Genomic DNA, 18,131 nt, shown 5'->3' with positions numbered 1-18,131 from the left:
GCAATGGCTGAAATGTGGATGCAATTAAGAAAATCAGGATCACATCCCACTGAGGAACAATAAACAGAGTGGAAGGGAGGAAATATAGCAAAACTTTCTGAAAACTCTCCTTAGTGGTAAAAAAAAGCAGGGAAGGTTGATCAGGCAAACACATGAAGGCAAATGGGACCACCAGATAGCCTTAACTGTTGCTACTACAAGACCATGAAATGCAAGGGATAACATAAACTGCAAGCTCTCAGAAATGTGAGTTGTGAAGAAGTTGATGTCTTCCAATTCAAACCACTGGATAAGCCCACTAGACAAACAGCATAAATGGTTTGATGGCAGGCTTCCTGGCTGATCGGCTGATGTCTGCAACTTCATCAGGTAGAAAAAAGGAATCTAACTGGCACTGCCCAATCTCCATGCCTGCTGCTGCATTGTTTGGGGGTTGAGGCGGAGGACTTGATCACCCTGCTGTGAGAGCAGGCCATCTCTCCACAGGAGAGGAAGGGGCTGCCAGTGCTAAGTGCCAACAGATAAAAATACCACATTCTAAAAGCCTAGTCTGGGTGGCCAAATGCAACAGTGTGTGTTCCTTCCGCAGTAATTTTGCCAGAAGCAGAATCAGAAGAAACATGTAGAGCTGGACCTGAGACTAGCAGTTGCGGCTGGCACAGATCAGGGGTGGCGGGAGGAGGAGGGGAGGTTGTGAAGAAAAAAAAATACACTTACCTCTTCACGACCGCGTCTCTCCTCCACTTCTTTTCCAGAAGAGTCCTGGAACGGAAGCAGGAAGCACACAGGCTCCCCTAAGACAACCACTACGCTGCTGTCACCATGACAGCAGCGTCGTGATTGGTCTGAGTGCCATGGTTTGGCGCTCAAATGGGGACTGTGAGCCTATGCATGTTCTCCACCCTGGCTGGGCAATACAGCCGGGTGAAGAACATGGTAAGTGCGCATGACTGTTTGCCCTGTCCAAGTTGGCTGGCCAAATCGTCATGCACAATTAGAAAGTGCCCCAACCACTCCTCCCTCTGCTCTGTTAGCAGCCCCGCCCCACAAAACTGCCTCAGCAGGGAAATATAAAATGATAACAACATTGTGTTATTATCATTTTATTTTTTCATTTTTTGCACTGCCGAAAAGCAGTGGGGTGGAGGATACACTGCAGGAGACTAGTCGACCCTGAAGGAATCTTCCAGGAAACCATTGAGGGAAACCTCTGATTCTGGGTCATGGCAAAAAGATCCATGAATGTATACTCAGATCTGCAGAAGATCATATCTGTCACTCTAGAGTCCAGCTCCTACTCATGGTCCTCCACTATGAGGACACTTAGAGCATCACCATCAAAAAGAGAGAACCTGATAGAGGAGCCATGACAAGTTAACTTCCCCATTGCTGCTCTATTGCCACTGGCAAATCACCTCAGTCAGAACACAGGGTTCACCACCCCACAAAGGCCTGGCTATTGATATATTGGACGGTGGTGTTGTTGTCCGACAGACTCAGAAGACTGCTCACTGACATTGAATGAGAAATGCTTCATGGCATGCAAACCACTCACATTTTGAGCACATGTATTTCTGGCGTCTACTTTGGTACAGACAAGAAGCTTTGAGCCATCATCTCGCCCAGATGGGCACCCGAGCCCAGCAAGGAGGCATCCATGACCACAGAAACCTGAGCCTGGAGAGGGCTTAAGGGATGTTTGGTGGAGGTCATCCATCATTGCAGATCCGGATGAACGGAATGCAAGATCTGCACCTAAGTCTTGAGGATTTTGATGCTGAAATTGTGATCTCAGGCAGTACTGAAAGGCACCATTTGCCACCTGGTGTGGGGCACCAACAGGATAGACAAGGCCTTGAGGCCAGGCAGATGCTAGGCCCGCAGAACTGGGATCTTGGTCTCAGCCAGAAACCTCAGAATCCTCTTCCAAATATCTGCAACCCTCTGACAAGAAGGAGGAAATACCTTCATGCGGATCGTATCAAGTACTACCCAATGACAATTAACCTGTACTTTGTAGAGAAGTGAGAATTATGTGTATTGATGGTAAAGTCCAAGTCATGGAGGCAAGTCATTGTCCACTGGAGGTGGTCTTTGACCAGTGCTGGGGACTCAACTTTCATAAGCCAGCCATCCAAGCATGGAAATGCATGGAGTTGTGACTGCCACAACAAAGCTGCTAATGCCACCAGCACTTAGCATAAAGAGGTGTAGGGTGATCACAGTCCAAACGGTTGGACCATGAACCAATATTGCTTACATCTCAACATAAACCTCAGGTAACATCCGTTTTCATGGGGGGAGATACTAGATGATGAAAATAGACTTACTAAAAAATCCAGGGATGCCAAGCAATCTTCCACATTCAAGGTTAAAAAGACTTTAAGCCTGACATTTTTAACTTGTCCTGCCAAATGAACAAGTCCAGAAGGTGGTGATCCGGCATGGGTTTCAAAACCTGTTTTCTTGCTTTGTTCCTCTGTCTCCCACTGGTGGAAAATGAGAGGATCCCCAGCCCCCCAAGAAGGTAATGGTTTAAGGGGAAGTAAGAGGTGTTGTGATATATATATATATATATAAAAATATATATTTACTTTTTGTGTTATAAGTTATTGTTTAAATGTTAATTATATGTTATTATTTTGGCTAAAATGTATTTTATTTCTATTAACATTACAGATGAAAAATATTTTATTGATTTTTATTTTTTTGATTTATCAATGGGTTGTTGGGTTTGTATGGGTGTATGGTGGGTAGCTTTTGTAATTATATGATTTAGAATTGTTTCTAAGCAATGTATTTGGTATATAAAATTTAATTTGTTAATATAATTATTAGATATGGATTTTATTAGTAAAGTATTTAATAGTATGCTTTAAATGGTAATATTTTATTTTACTTTTAAGTGGTTAAACTATTAATTTATCAATTCTTTTAATTATTTTTATATTCCTTAAATATATTATGTTTTAGTATTTTTATATAATAATTGTATAGTATTTTATTTTATTTAACTATTGTGTAATATTATATATCTAGTAATATTTGTATTTTTGTGTATATTTGGACTTTTAATGTAATAGCGTGGGAAGTGTTCTAAATATAGAATGTTTTTAATTACTGAATATTTTTATATTATTTTATTTATAATTTGTATCTGTAATGTAAGATTTTAATTATATAAAGCTATTAGATGTTTTTAACTATTTAATTTAACTTGTATGTTTTTTATTCCCTATCAGGTTTTTTTTCACATTTGGTGGAATAATAAATCTGAACCATCCACTGTCCATCACTTTCACTGGTGTTGATCATGTTGGAGTGGGAATGGTTCATTTGATGTTCCAAATTCCAACACTTTCCATACTCTTGCTCAGGTTGGAGTCGGAATAGTACATCTGACCCCTCACATTCCAACACTTTCTCTACTGTAGCTCTGGCAGAAATTGGAATAGTAAACCTGACCCTTTCAGAGTAGAGCACTTTCCCTACTGTTACTTACGTTAGGTGCTTAATTTGAGCAGGTGGTTACCAGTGGGGGTCACCTGCACTAATTTCCAGGGGCTGGCACGTATTTGCCCCCATCAGACATTTCCCAAGTGCAAGAAAGGGAAGCTGTACAAACGGTAAAGAATGAGAAAGAGAAAGACGGAAAACCCTTAATGAAAGGAGAAAGCAGGATCCTGCGAAAGTGAAATAAAGGGCAAGGTGGCGTCTCGTAGTGGATTAAAGAGGCATGAGGGGAATTGAAGGCTATGCAGCATTGATATTTGGTGCAATGATATTTAATAGCACTTGCTGTAGGCTTCTAAGCAGAACTTTGGGCACCAGCACTCATTATTTTACAATTAAGCACTGCTTAGGTTATAGTGGTAATAGTAAACCAGGCATGGGTCCCATCTCACTGTGCCACTAGATCCAAGCTTTACCCAATGAAAGAGTCCATAACAAGGGGGAAATCGGTCCTGGGTTGCCAGTGTTCCAGTTCAGGAAGGACCTGATAGTTCAGGCTGGATTGTTCCCATGAGGAGCAGGGCTGAGACCAGGCGCGGTGCGTCCATTGGGGCGTAGGGGCGAAGCCCCGCTAAGCCCCATGGACCCACCACGTCCTCACTAGAAGCCAAACACAATTATTTTTAAAAATCGCGCTATCTGCCGGCCGGGAAACCGGGAGACACCCGACCTTCCCGGAGTGCGCAAGGGGGGGTGGGGGGGGGGAGGATCGGGCTGCTGCAGCTGCGCAAGTGTATTTTTGGGCACAAACATGCCCGCGCATGCGCAGATCGTTTTCTTGTGAATTCCCCCTTAGAGAGAGGACCAGGGGGCGGGCCGCAGCCCCCGGGGTTACACAGGGCGACTGGGCGAGGAGTCATGGTGCCCCCCCAGCCAATCCTGGCGCAGGATTGGCTGGTCACTACATAGCCCGGTTACATAACCCCTGACGGATAGCACGGCCGACTTTGGTGCTGGGAAACCAGGTTCGAGCCTCTTATCGAACCATAAAAATGTATACATGACTTACTTTGGTGTTAAATAAATAGATATTTTAAAAAACAAATAAAAATGATGTTCCGACTAAGGTGTGAAATTGGTGTCGAATAAATACATGTTTTTAAAAACAATTAATATTAATCATGTATCATTGGTGCTGGAGTACAAGGTTCGAGACTGGTATTAAACACTGACAAGCTGTGTGCAAGTTATATGGTCATAAAAATACATGAATGATGGATGCAGGATGGGTGGATGCATGAATGGATGCAGGATGAATGAGGGGTGGATGAATGGATGGGTGGATGCATGAATGAATGATGGATGCAGGATGGATGCAGGATGGGTGGATGGGTAGATGAATGAATGATGGATGCAGGATGGATGCAGGGTGGATGGATGGGTGCATGAATGAATGAATGATGGATGGATGCAGGATGGATGGATGGATGGATGATGGATGAATGATGGGTGGATGAATGGTTGGGTGGATGCATGAGTGAATGATGGATGCAGGATGGATGCAGGATGGGTGGATGAATGATGGATGCAGGATGGATGCAGGGTGGATGGATGGGTGCATGAATGAATGATGGATGGATGGGTGGATGCAGGAATGGATGCAGGATGGATGATGGATGGGTGGATGGATGGATGCATGAATGAATGAATGATGAATGCTGGATGGGTGGATGGATGAATGATGGATGCAGGATGGATGCAGGGTGGATGGATGGGTGCATGAATGAATGATGGATGCAGGATGGATGGGTGGATGCATGAATGGATGCAGGAATGGATGCAGGAATGGATGATGGATGGGTGGATGGATGGATGGGTGGATGGATGGATGCATGCATGAATGAATGATGGATGGATGGGTGGATGGGTGGATGAATGAATGATGGATGCAGGATGGATGGGTGGATGGGTGCATGAATGATGGATGCAGGATGGGTGGATGGATGGGTGGACACATGAATGGATGCAGGAATGGATGCAGGATGGATGATGGGTGGGTGGGTGGATGGGTGGATGGATGGATGCATGAATGAATGATGGATGGATGCAGGATGGATGGGTGGATGCATGAATGAATGATGGATGGATGCAGGATGGATGGGTGGATGGATGGATGGGTGGATGCATGAATGAATGATGGATGCAGGATGGATGGATGGGTGAATGCATGAATGAATGATGGATGCTGGATGGATGGGTGGATGCATGAATGAATGATGGATGCAGGATGGATGCAGGATGGATGATGGGTGGGTGGGTGGATGGGTGGATGGATGGATGCATGAATGAATGATGGATGGATGCAGGATGGATGGGTGGATGCATGAATGAATGATGGATGGGTGGATGGATGGATGGGTGGATGCATGAATGAATGATGGATGCAGGATGGATGGATGGGTGAATGCATGAATGAATGATGGATGCAGGATGGATGCAGAATTGGTGGATGGATGGGTGGGTGGGTGGATGGATGGATGGGTGGATGCATGAATGATGTATGGATGGATGCAAGGTGGTTCGGGCTCGCTCGCTCGCTGCGGTGCAATATGCAAATTAGTTTACGCCCACCACTTTCAAATGTCACCAGCCGCCCCTGGCTGAGACAGATTCCATAAGTCCAAACTGAGGTGGCATGGTGGGTGAAAAACAAAGGATTGGGGTGTAATCCGAGTGATTGCCAGTGGCTGAAATAGATCCAAACATTCCACTTTGTGTTTTTGCAGTAGAATAACATATGACAGACCCTGACCTGCCATAGAGTAATCCAGACAATTGCAGAAGTTACACTTCTTCAAGTGTACCCAGGTTAGAAGAGGTCAATCTACTGCCGAGCAACAAGGGATGGGAGAGAATGATATGCTATAGAACAGCGCAAAATGGGGACTGACCAAGGAGAATAAAACTGCTTGGAAGAGGGAAAAATAATCAACCATCTGTGAAATGGAAAATGTTATAAATGTCATCAATACATCCCATAAAACACTGACAAAACCTGAGTACAAGAGACCCTTTGATGGTGGAAGCTTGTGCCTTGAAAAGTACTGACTCCCTTTACTGCATGACAAATATATCATGCTTAAGGTAAGTCAAGGTAAGTAGTCATTAAGATAAGATTGGTAATCATATACTAAGCATGAAAACATAGTTGTAGGGGATTACTGGAGGTAGTATTATTGTGAGTCCATATACTCAACTTCAATATAGTTCAATATAACCATATGAACTTATCCCCATAAATAGTTAGCTCATTTGTTATATGAACCCAAAATTCATCATGTACATCTTGAAACTATTCTTCAACAAGACCGCTATGGAAATATCATCTCCTTCCTTCCATCTTGCGAAGGGACATGGAATTAGTAAATTTGCAGCTATGATATAGAGGAGAACATAATGAAGGGAATGTGGCCAGACCCAGTTTGATCACTAGGTAAGCCCACATCACTAATATGGTGCCCATGACCTGCAAACATATAGATTCCGAATTCTATAATAGTTTTCTAGCTAAAGAAGGTCCTAGAGGTCACGGCCACCATCGCCTGATCAATACTCGCCTGCCTGCCATTGGATTCCAAATGGTTAGCTAAAATATGATTTCATCTTTGAAAGAGCGAAACCTCCTCCACTTCTAGGGCTATATAAGAGTGACACTCCCTGCTGTTTCCCCCCCACCACACACACATTGCTAGACAGAGAGCTGCAGTGAGTCCAGAAATGTGTTGTTGTTTGGTATAGATGCTGGACACTAAAAGATGATATCTATCAGAGAATATTCATTTTGAAATTTAATTTTCCTTTACCTATGATATGTGGGGAGTTGCACATCTTGGGACATTTGAGTGATGAATGTTGTCAGGTCAGCCGTGACTTTTGAGGCATTTGTCTTTCTAATAATAAGGACAAAGTGCATTATTACGATGCCTCTCGGACGAGCATCCAACCGACATCGTTTCGGGAGTGGAACCGCCCGACACATAGTCGGCGGTTCCAACCCCAATATAATGATGTGACCGCCAACACTGCTATCGGAAACATAACCTTTACCATTGCGGCTTATGCTGTGGCCCAGAAAAGGGCCACAGCTCAAGCTGCAATAGTAAAGGGCATCTTTCTAAACATCTATGCACCATATGCCAGGCACTATGTGGTGCCTGGCACACGGTGCATAGTTGTTTGTGGGGGCACCACATGTGTGCCCCAGGCCACACAGCGAAGGCCTAGGTGGGAACAGGAGCCTTGCTAGGGGCCCTCAAAGTCATTTTCTGACAGCCTTTCCATGTCGCGAAGGCCGACATGGAAAGGTTGTCAGAAAGGGACATCCTAATCCCTACTGCGGTACCTCCACAGGCACCGCCTCCATTGTAGGGATTAGAGCTCCTACCGAAACCCCAACAGGATCTATGAACCAGTCTCAGGCGGCGGTCAGTCCCTCCAATGACATCACTCCGACCGTCAGCATCGTAATCCGGCAGTCGAACCGATGCCTTGGCTGTCGGACGGACCACTACCGACGGCATGTCGGTGGTGATCCATCCAACATACTAATAAAGACTAAAGTGTTTTTTGGTGGCACTTCTCACTATACCGCTGCCATTTCTTAGTGCTGTTCATAACAGATGTCACTATTAACCAATGTAATGGTTTTCAATTTACATTCCTTTGAAAATGGAAGGCTAGATATTATTTGCTTGGTTCAAAGTCATGACCTTCGGGTCACCGAATGTTTGAGCTGCCCATGTCCAGCTCACTGAAACACACAGCCAACTTTGTCTTATTGAGCATTACTAGACTACTTTTTCTTCCATCCATCAAGGAATAACCTCCCTATGACATTAAGGGCTGGGGCGTTAATCTATCTTGGTGAAATGTGAGGGTGTCTGGAGACACCTAGTGGTCCCTGCAACCACTGCTTGGTATGCACACCTAACTCTGAAATTAAAACGTGGCTGCCTTTTGGTAGCTTCTTGATCCCAGACGCCTGCAGCCCCACATTAGCATGTGCGATATAGGGACACATTCGTGAAATTCGTGTGTCTACCTTGACTGACCCATTCTGAGTGCAGGTAATGAAAGATCCCTGACCTGGAATAGTCAACTGCGATTTGCAACTTGTAGGTTCTGGTCACTAAAGTCCACCAGAAAACCACACTTATCCAAACAAAACCTCTGGTGTAGGAGTGGACCCTTAAAAGACTGGATTTGAAAACTCGGCAAAAACACCTACGTTCCATCATCCCCTGTAACTTACCCATTTGGGGACCTGACTGTGCATGGGTTTTTTGCCAGTTCTTAGCCAGAAGAGCACAGCCCACCGAGCAGTCTTGAACTGAAGTAAACTGAGACTACTGTGCGAAACTGGGCTAGTATTTTCTTAAAGAGTGTGCATCTCAATTCATTTTGACCTGAAAATGTAACCTCAGTAGTAAAGTGAAACCTGCATCTTTTTTCAAAGTACCCATAAAACCAGCTGCATAAACGTACATTGCTTTGCATTTGGTCCTCATAGAATGACTAGGGTTTCAGTTTGGGGTCGTTTACAGTAACCGAGAGAGCAAGTCACTTTGTTTTTTTTCCACTGTCTTCTAATGAATACACTTTCATTTTCAAAAATTTGTTTAAAAGTTTTCTTCAAAAAAAATATTTCTGAGAGTTGATTTTGTATTATCCTGTATCTAGACTAAAATCCTTAAGCATACCCCAGTTTAAACCTTGACGGCTCAAGGGATTCTTTGCTAATCTTTACAGCAACAGTACTAAAGCTCTTGGACATTTGATGAACACTAGCACTCATATTTACCAGTGTATCTCTATTCCAGGAGCCAGAGAGCAGGCATGACAATGAGTTACATATCGACGTTTTCAGGGATGAATGCATCTCCAAATATTTACAAAAATGTACAAAGGTAAATAAAACAAGCAATTGCAATGAGGCATTTCCATGGTGTTATCTCAAATACTGATGTTGTGACTTTACAATTGATCAACTTAAAAGTATGTATCAATATCGTATTTTGAGCATACACCTTTTCCTTATGGACATTGAGTCAATGGGATCACCAGGAAGGCATTTAAAGACGATAATCAAAATGTTCTCCACAGTAACAATGATTTCACGTTTTGAAAAATGTGTACGGGAAATTGTAGGCTGGTACAATGTGGAGTATTAATGAAATGATTAGAATGCAGTGATGGGTGATTGATGGCCCTTCGACTGATGGTCACTACTAAAACCGCAGATAAGGGCGCCAACATAGTAAGTTAAGACGAACTGGCGAGACCAAAGGATAACTGCCAACATTCTTGTTTTTACATTTTACGAGACCTTACTTTGGTAAATCAATTGTAATTTGGAAAAGCTCATTAAAAATAGGACAATAACCTTTTGACCAATTCATGTCCTGTGATTGCGACTTTCTATGTACTGTCACAGCACTGCACATTCTTGGAGAGATCCATTGGAAGGCCAGTTTAGACAGAGTTTATGAAGATTTATCTAATTCTTTTCTGGTATCATAGGTCCTTTAAGGTCAAGCCACTGGTGAAAAATGTTGTCCCACATCAATCACAACTGATAGCAAAATCAGTGTCACTAAAACAAAATAGAGTAAACGCTTCTCGCAATAACAGAAATAAATATTCCCCAGGAAATTCCAAAAAGCCCACAGCCACAAAACTTTGTAAGCAGAATTATTATTTCTTACATCCCTAAAATTGAATGAAAAACTCAATGTATACGAGCTGTGAAAATTATTGTAAGGATATTTAAGAATGTAATATTGAACTAGACAAATGACCAGTGATGCATGTAAAACACTGAAGTAAAACAGGTCTTTATAAATGCATTTCACTTGGCCAATCTTCATTACTGCAAGTGTGGCCAAACTCATCACGGTTTTGTGTGGCTTTCCTCCTCTTCTATAGCAGTCTCTCTCTGGGTCTCTTGCTTGGTACCTGCAGGATGCAGGCATCATAGCCTGGCAGGAGGAAAGGAGCTGGTGGGAGGGATTCTGATGGCTTAAAAAAAAACGAACCTGGGCAATCAACACGAGCAATATACAGTGGTTCACTTGGTATATTTTACTATATGTATTTATGAATCAGCCTAGTCCTACTCAAGGCAAACAATGAATCCAAAAAAGCAACAAAATAACTTTGGCCAATCAGTTATTTATACTTTTTACTGATGATAGGTGGATTTCCTTCAAAACAGCAAATAGTAAATATGGGGCATATTATCAAGCCCATTATCGCCGCTTTAGCGGCCGTTTTCGGCCGAAAAGCGGCAATAATGGCATCGCACTATTAGCAAGGACACGCTAGCGCGTGTTTCCTTGTCTCAGCACCGGTTTCCCTTATGCCTTGCATCGCATCTCTAATGGAATGCAAAGTAGGCGTACTCAAGAAAAACAACATTGGAAATATCGCTATCTGTCCTTCGCGATATTTACAAGCCCACCTAGGACACCCATAGCAATATTAAAAGCCGTGCTAACTGCGGTTATCGACAGTATTTTACATCTGATGAATTCCTGACTTCACTATCTTTTACATGGGAGGTGGATTGTACAGCTAAATCCACATCTCCCTATCACCAAGGATTCCCCTATCGATACAGGTTTATTGCCCATAGTGCAAGGGTGTCTGCATTGAGGGAAGATTGTTTATGTGCAGGTATGTCTCCTTTCCTGCACATAAACAATCTTTAAATGGCGTTTTGAAACTTTTATGTGTGCTGCTTAACGCAGTTACAAAATGTCAAATTTTTTTTAACGTTTGTTTATGTATAGGAAGGGAGACCTTCCTGCACATAAACAATCAATGGTGTTTTGCTGTTTCCATGTATGCTGCAAAAAGCAGCATACATGGAAATAGCAAAAACGAGGAAAATAAAGCATTTCTCCTCGTTTCGCGTGCTTAAGACCAGGTTTTCCCTGGTCTTAATTTTGCGCCTCCTTTGTAAATAGGAGGCAGCGTCAAAATAAATGGGTGTTGCGGTGGAATGTCCACCGCAACAACCATTGCCCTCCCCTATCACTCCCCTTTCACGCTTCACATACAGTGTAAAAGGGTGCCTTATTTACAAGGCAGCGTTAACCCATGTCTAGTGGATTAAAGCTGCCTTGTAACTAAGGTGAAGCCCCTATCGCCACTACAATGTCGCAGTGGCGGTACGCTTGTAAATATGCCCCATAATCCCTTACCGTTTACTAATTAATAATTATTGTGTGTAAACCTGGAGTAATTTTTAAGAGTCCTTGAGCAGAGATCGTAAATGTCACCATTCACCTTTGTCTTTTCCTTTCTCTAGTGTGGATTTTAACTTTCATCCGTTTAAGGAAGGAGAGTTGTTATGTTGATTATGGAATCATGTTGGAATTTTTTTATCACAATGGGTTGAATATGTGATCCAGATAATGAATAGCGGAAGTCGATGCGGGTGCCTGGCTTCGATAGTGAATAGCGGAAGTCGATGCGGGTGCCTGGCTTCGATAGTGAATAGCGGAAGTCGATGCGGGTGCCTGGCTTCGATAGTGAATAGTGAAGTCGATGCGGGTGCCTGGCTTCGATAGTGAATAGCGGAAGTCGATGCGGGTGTCTGGCTTCGATAGTGAATAGTGAAGTCAATGTGGGTGCCTGGCTTCGATAGTGAATAGCGGAAGTCGATGCGGGTGCCTGGCTTCGATAGTGAATAGTGAAGTCGATGCGGGTGCCTGGCTTTGATAGTGAATAGCGGAAGTCGATGCGGGTGCCTGGCTTCGATAGTGAATAGTGAAGTCGATGCGGGTGCCTGGCTTCGATAGTGAAGTCGATGTGGGTGCCTGGCTTCAATAGTGAATAGCGGAAGTCAATGCCGGTGTCTGGCCCTAACTTGAGGCCCTGCTGCTTTCAAGGCCTAAGGGGACCAATGAACCAAGAGTCTGTTCACAAAAAGCGGTCTCAAATGGAGCACGGAACAGACTCTGATTTTGTAAAGCAACCCATGTACTAAAAGGTCAGGCCACAAGATTACCATATGCAGTGGGGAGCAGAACCACCTGCCTGATGAATATTAATCAAAGGTGCAATGTGCGCTCTTTTGGCTACAAACACAGGGAATGAGCCCTGCCTGGGAGAGTCAATCAACTTCACTTTGTTTTCATTCACAAATGGGTTTTTAAGGTAACCCGTGTTCCTTACAGAAACCAGTTCTGCAATAAAAAATAAAAATTTTAATTTAGGAAAATATCAGCAGACAGTGGCCCCAGGACAACGGCCAACTTCTCCCAAGGAAACAGAAGTCTTGGGATTCCTTCTTCTTTGCAACTCAGTTACCACCTCCTTTGAAGTGTCAGTCATTGATCAAGGGTTTGCGATCTGAATTGCAGTGGAAAGCCATTCATACATTGCAGACTGAATTGGAATTTGAAAGGAACACCCATTTTACGTTTCTTTTTCCGCCATAATGTTATCCTGTATGGGTTTGTGGTATATAAATAAATAATACCGGATCTATTTTTGAATGAATGAATGAATAACAGATAGCTCAATAAATAAGAGTCAAGATTCGAGGTAGTAGGAGTTTTCGCAGGTTTAATACAGCATAAGGACAGGAACAGGACAACCTGCATAGGAATAGGATGACAGGGCCCAGCAGCTGCTGGGGCTGGGATGAGCGCGCTAACTTTTAAGAACAATACATGAGCATATATACATAGCGCAAACACATAGCATTACATTGCAGTAGGCGTAGCAGTGGGTGGAGCAGAAGGTGTGACGCGTAGCAGTCGCGAAAGATAAGGGATAAAGAAGGCGTAACTCAGACATGTGATGCGAACGTAGCAGAATATGTCATGAATGGGGCGGAAACCATGGAGGGGGCTACCTAAGGAGCCGGGACCTCTAACCTAATGGTGCGCGCAAACTGACAATGACGTGTTACTAGGAGAAGCTGGGGGCTATGAACTCTGTGCTAGGAGCAGAGACTAAAGTCTGGAGGGTCGGAGCGACATGTACCTAAACCCTATCTAGTATCTGATGTTTAGGGAACATGTTGATATAAACTAGAAGTCATGAGGGGAAAAGCTAACTGACTCTAAGACTGGAGCATGCATTTATTCTACATGTAGTGCGTGATGAAGAATATTAAATGACCATTAAATACAGTATTTCTCTTAACATGGAGCCGCATAGGCTAGACAATGACGGAAACTATTGATGCAGTTCAGTAGCTTAGGAATGCAGGGAAGGAGGACTAAACTGATAGCTGGAATCACAACATAGTCTTGGCAGACTCAGAGACTGAGCCAGGCTGCACCGGGCACTGCGAGGCAGGAAGTAAGTGAAAGGTCGAGGATACAGGTGGGGGCTGAATCGCTCCTCAGCGAGGCTCAGGAGACAGGAGCTGAATCTGATGTCCGGGCCCTGTTGAGGCCTAGAAACGGGGACTTTATAATAGAATAACGTGCACACTAAGAAGCGTGGCAACATTACTTTACATAAGCCTGATATTCGTAGTATTCACGAGGACTGGAAACTGGCATACTAGAGGTGGACACAACTGTATTTGCGTCTTGAATCGGACATGGGGAATAACATATGCATATTGGTCATGCACACATAATATATGATGGATGACACGTAGTGACACAGAACATGACAAAATTTACTTTTCCACATTCCCTCCTTGTCACTACGTTTCCATCAGGAAACATCAATATTCATGATACCATCTATCATTTCATACAGTATCATTTGCTCGTCTCGAATTATCTTGGAACGGGATTTAGAACGGGGCTTGGGACTAGGAATACAAGAGGTAGCACACATGCCGCAAATCGCAGGGCCACATTGTATACAGAGGCAGCAGCTGAGTATGATCGCTACTGCGATACCTAGAAAGGACAGGACTTTCCCTCCCCAGGCGGAAATTATATTCCAGAACCAACCGGACCATGTCCAGGTGCCTGGATCTTGGTGTAATAGATGGGCTATTTTATGAAGTCTGGTTATAGCTGAATAAACAGACGGCGCGTTATTTGGAATGAAAATGCAGCAACTAGATCCGATAAGTCTACAGGCCCCGCCCCTATCGGCCAGTATGACGTCAAGGACGAGACGATTCTGGAGCACAACAATTCTCATAAAGGATTGCTCTTCGGTTAAGTTACCTAGAGCGGAGGCAGTCTCATCTACTACTGCTTCAAGGGTTCTTGTTAACCTACGGATTAGCTTACTGTTTACGACTGTACCTAAATAAGGGAACACACCTTTATCAATATCAATGAATTGCTCTGCAGCAGTTTCAGTATAGTCGACAATCGGGAGGTTTCTCTTGTGTCTAGTATGTACTAGGAAGGAATTCCTATGGTAGTCAGGTGGGGCTAGAAAAACAGGTGGCAGTAGGAAGGCAATGTAACAGGTTCCCTCCCAATCGAGGGGCAGACGAACATATGCGGTCTGACCACAAACAAAATAAGAATGACGTGAAGCTTTGAAAATAGATTTCCCACTGTCACTATACTTGATAATAGTAGTACAATCACTATGTCCTACGTGTACAGAACCATAATTACGGACACATAATTCGCCTTTGACTGGTAATACTGAAATAGCAGGTGAGTCTGGAGTAGTATCAGACTGAACATTCAGGACCATGAAATTCGAAGAATAGTTACCTAAATTATACACTTCATTTTCTAGATCTAAACCTGTTCTGTGGGGCAAACCTTGCTTGTCTGGGAAACATGTGCTGTTAAGAAAAGACATATCTGTTAAGGATGACGTTAACGTGGACCATGCTCCACACGAACCATTACGTGAAAAAGGATAAGGAAAAAGTGGCAGAACTCCCTTCGACGTCTGGAAAGGGGGGAGTCGACCACACACCCAGCAATTAGTGGCATTGCTGGTCTGGTGTGAGTAATGTAACATGCGGATAAATGTATTGTTACGCATAGCGAGGCGGTATGAATATTCGTGAGGAGGCAGATCACTAAACGTGTGCTCTACTGTAACATTAGAATGCTTATTTACATGAGGAACTGGAAAACACAGGAAAAATGCGTAACTAGTGCAGGAAATCATTATGCTGATGAATAATATGAAACTCAGAAAAACGATACATCGGTTTGAGTTTTGACTAACTCTCTCACTATGGGGGTCTATCTTATACATGTCAGAAACAGTCTAACCGTTTCACCTAGGGGAGGACTTATACAATCAAACTGACTGACTTATTTTACTAGACCTTAGCTTTTGCTTATACTCCTGCTGCGGAGTTTTCTCTACCAAGGGAGGGGTTGTATCAATGTCATTTGCGGGACAGTCCTTAGGAACAATGTTTTGACAAGTCTTGATATCCTGGGAAATGTTTTTAGAGACCGGCTTTAGTCCGTAGAATTTCTTGACGTGCGAAAGGTGCACCCAGCCGCGGCGTCCTTCCAATTTCACAGCTGTACGGGTGGTGAGGAGGACCTGACGGGGCTCCTTCCAACGTGGCTCCAGCGGACTTGATCTGTCAAAGTTCCGGACGAGCACCATCGAACCTGGAACGATTTCATGCGGTGCCACCTCGGTATTGTCTGGAAATGCGGCGGCAACCTGTGAACGACATGAGTTGAGGGCAGACATCAAGGAAGCTAGGTAATCTGTCAGCATATTACATGAAACATCAGTAATACTTCGGGGTCTAGGAGTACCCCACATGTTAGGGGGGCGGCCGAATACGACCTCATACGGGGACAGACCTGATCTGGAATGTGCGACCATGCGCATATAAAACAAAGCAACTGGCAGAGCTACTAGCCAGTCCACACCCTTATCTTTACATATTTTGGCAATTCGAATTTTCAGAGTCTGATTATGTCTCTCGACTAGACCGGCTGCTTCAGGATGGCGTACACAATGAAACTTCCACTGGTACCCCAACAACAGGGAAACGTGCTTCATGAGTTCAGATGAGAATGGCTGACCGTTATCAGAATATACGACTCTAGGGAGTCCATATCGAGGGAAGAATTCACGAACCAACTGCTTGGCAGTGGTCGCGGCTGTGTAATCTGGGACTGGATATGCTTCTGTCCATCTGGACAAAGCGCATACAACTACAAGAACATACTTGAAACCTCGACATCGCTCCATCTGAATATAATCCATCTGGAGGACTTCAAAAGGGTGATCAGGGGGCTGGAATCCACCTTGTTCCACCGGGACACTTTTACCTGGATTAAACTGACAACATATCATACAGGTACGGACTTTCTGCTTGGCTGCAGCTCGTAAATGCTTGTTGAACCAAATGTTCTGGATACTGTCTAACATTGCTTTTTCTCCTAAGTGTGCTGGACTATGTGCGGTATTAATAATGACTTGAACCATAGAGTCGGGGAGAAACCATGCGGTTCTTCCCTTCGTCACCCATCCTTGATCTGTCTGGACCCCTCCTTGTTCGGACCATTTCTTCATTTCATCGGGAGTAGCATGTAACTGGATATCTATGACATCCTGGGTGGGGTCCTTAACTGTCATACATGTAGTCGGATCTGGAGTGTGTGTCATGTTAACTGGACTGTCTAGAGCCTGTGCTGTAAGCTTGGCTGTGCGATCTGCTAGATCATTACCTTGAGAAATAATGTCAGTGACTTTCGTATGTGCTTTGCATTTCATGATAGCGATAGATGTCGGTAAATGTATGGCATCTAACAGAGCTTGAATAAGGAAACCATGCTGAATCTTGGTTCCATGAGAAGTCATGAAACCTCTCTCCTGCCAGAGCACTCCAAAGTCGTGTACAACTCCAAATGCGTAACGTGAATCTGTGTAAACATTAACTTTCAGGTTCTTGGCGTGTATACAGGCTTGTGTCAGAGCAACTAGCTCTGCTGCTTGAGCGGACAGGGTATCAATACGGTGTGTTTCAATAACTTCAGTGTCAGTAGTCACTGCATACGCGGCTACTAGTTCTCCTGTACTAGTTCTCATACATGAACCATCCACATAAAGTGTCAGGTCAGGATCTGGTAACGGAGTATCTGTCAGATCTTGTCTTGGCTTTGTCGTAATGTTAACTACTTCCACGCAATCGTGTGTGGCAGAATTTGAACTAACTGATGGTAACAGTGTAGCAGGATTCAGGATGTTGCAGCGTCTAATTTCTATGTGTGGCTGGAACAGTGTCAATTCATAACCTGTTAAACGTGCAATTGTCAAGTGCTGTGTTTGTGTTCGGTTTAAAAGAACTTCCACGGAGTGTGGAACGTGTACTGTCAAGGTATGTCCTAAAACTATGGAATCACTTTGTCTGATAGCTAGTGCTGTGGCTGCAACTGACTTGAGGCACGTAGGCAACGCCTGGGCGACTGGATCTAGTGTGCTAGAAAAATAAGCACAGGGCTTGTATTGTCCTGCTTGATCTTGTGTAAGAACAGATAATGCTGTACCTTCACGTTCAGTAACGAAAAGTGTAAAAGGCTTACTGTAGTTCGGTGTCGCTAGAACTGGAGCTTGACATAAAGCTTTCTTTAACTCGTTGAAACTAAGTGTATGTTCAGATGTCCAAGGGAGAACAGTCGATACGGCTGCCTCCTGTGTCGTTAACTGTATCAGTGGCTTGGCTAGAAATGCATACTGAGGAATCC

This window comes from Lissotriton helveticus, chromosome 3_1, assembly GCF_964261635.1.
Source record: "Lissotriton helveticus chromosome 3_1, aLisHel1.1, whole genome shotgun sequence".
NCBI classification, from domain to species: Eukaryota; Metazoa; Chordata; class Amphibia; order Caudata; family Salamandridae; genus Lissotriton; species Lissotriton helveticus.
This window is presented reverse-complemented; position numbering follows the sequence as displayed.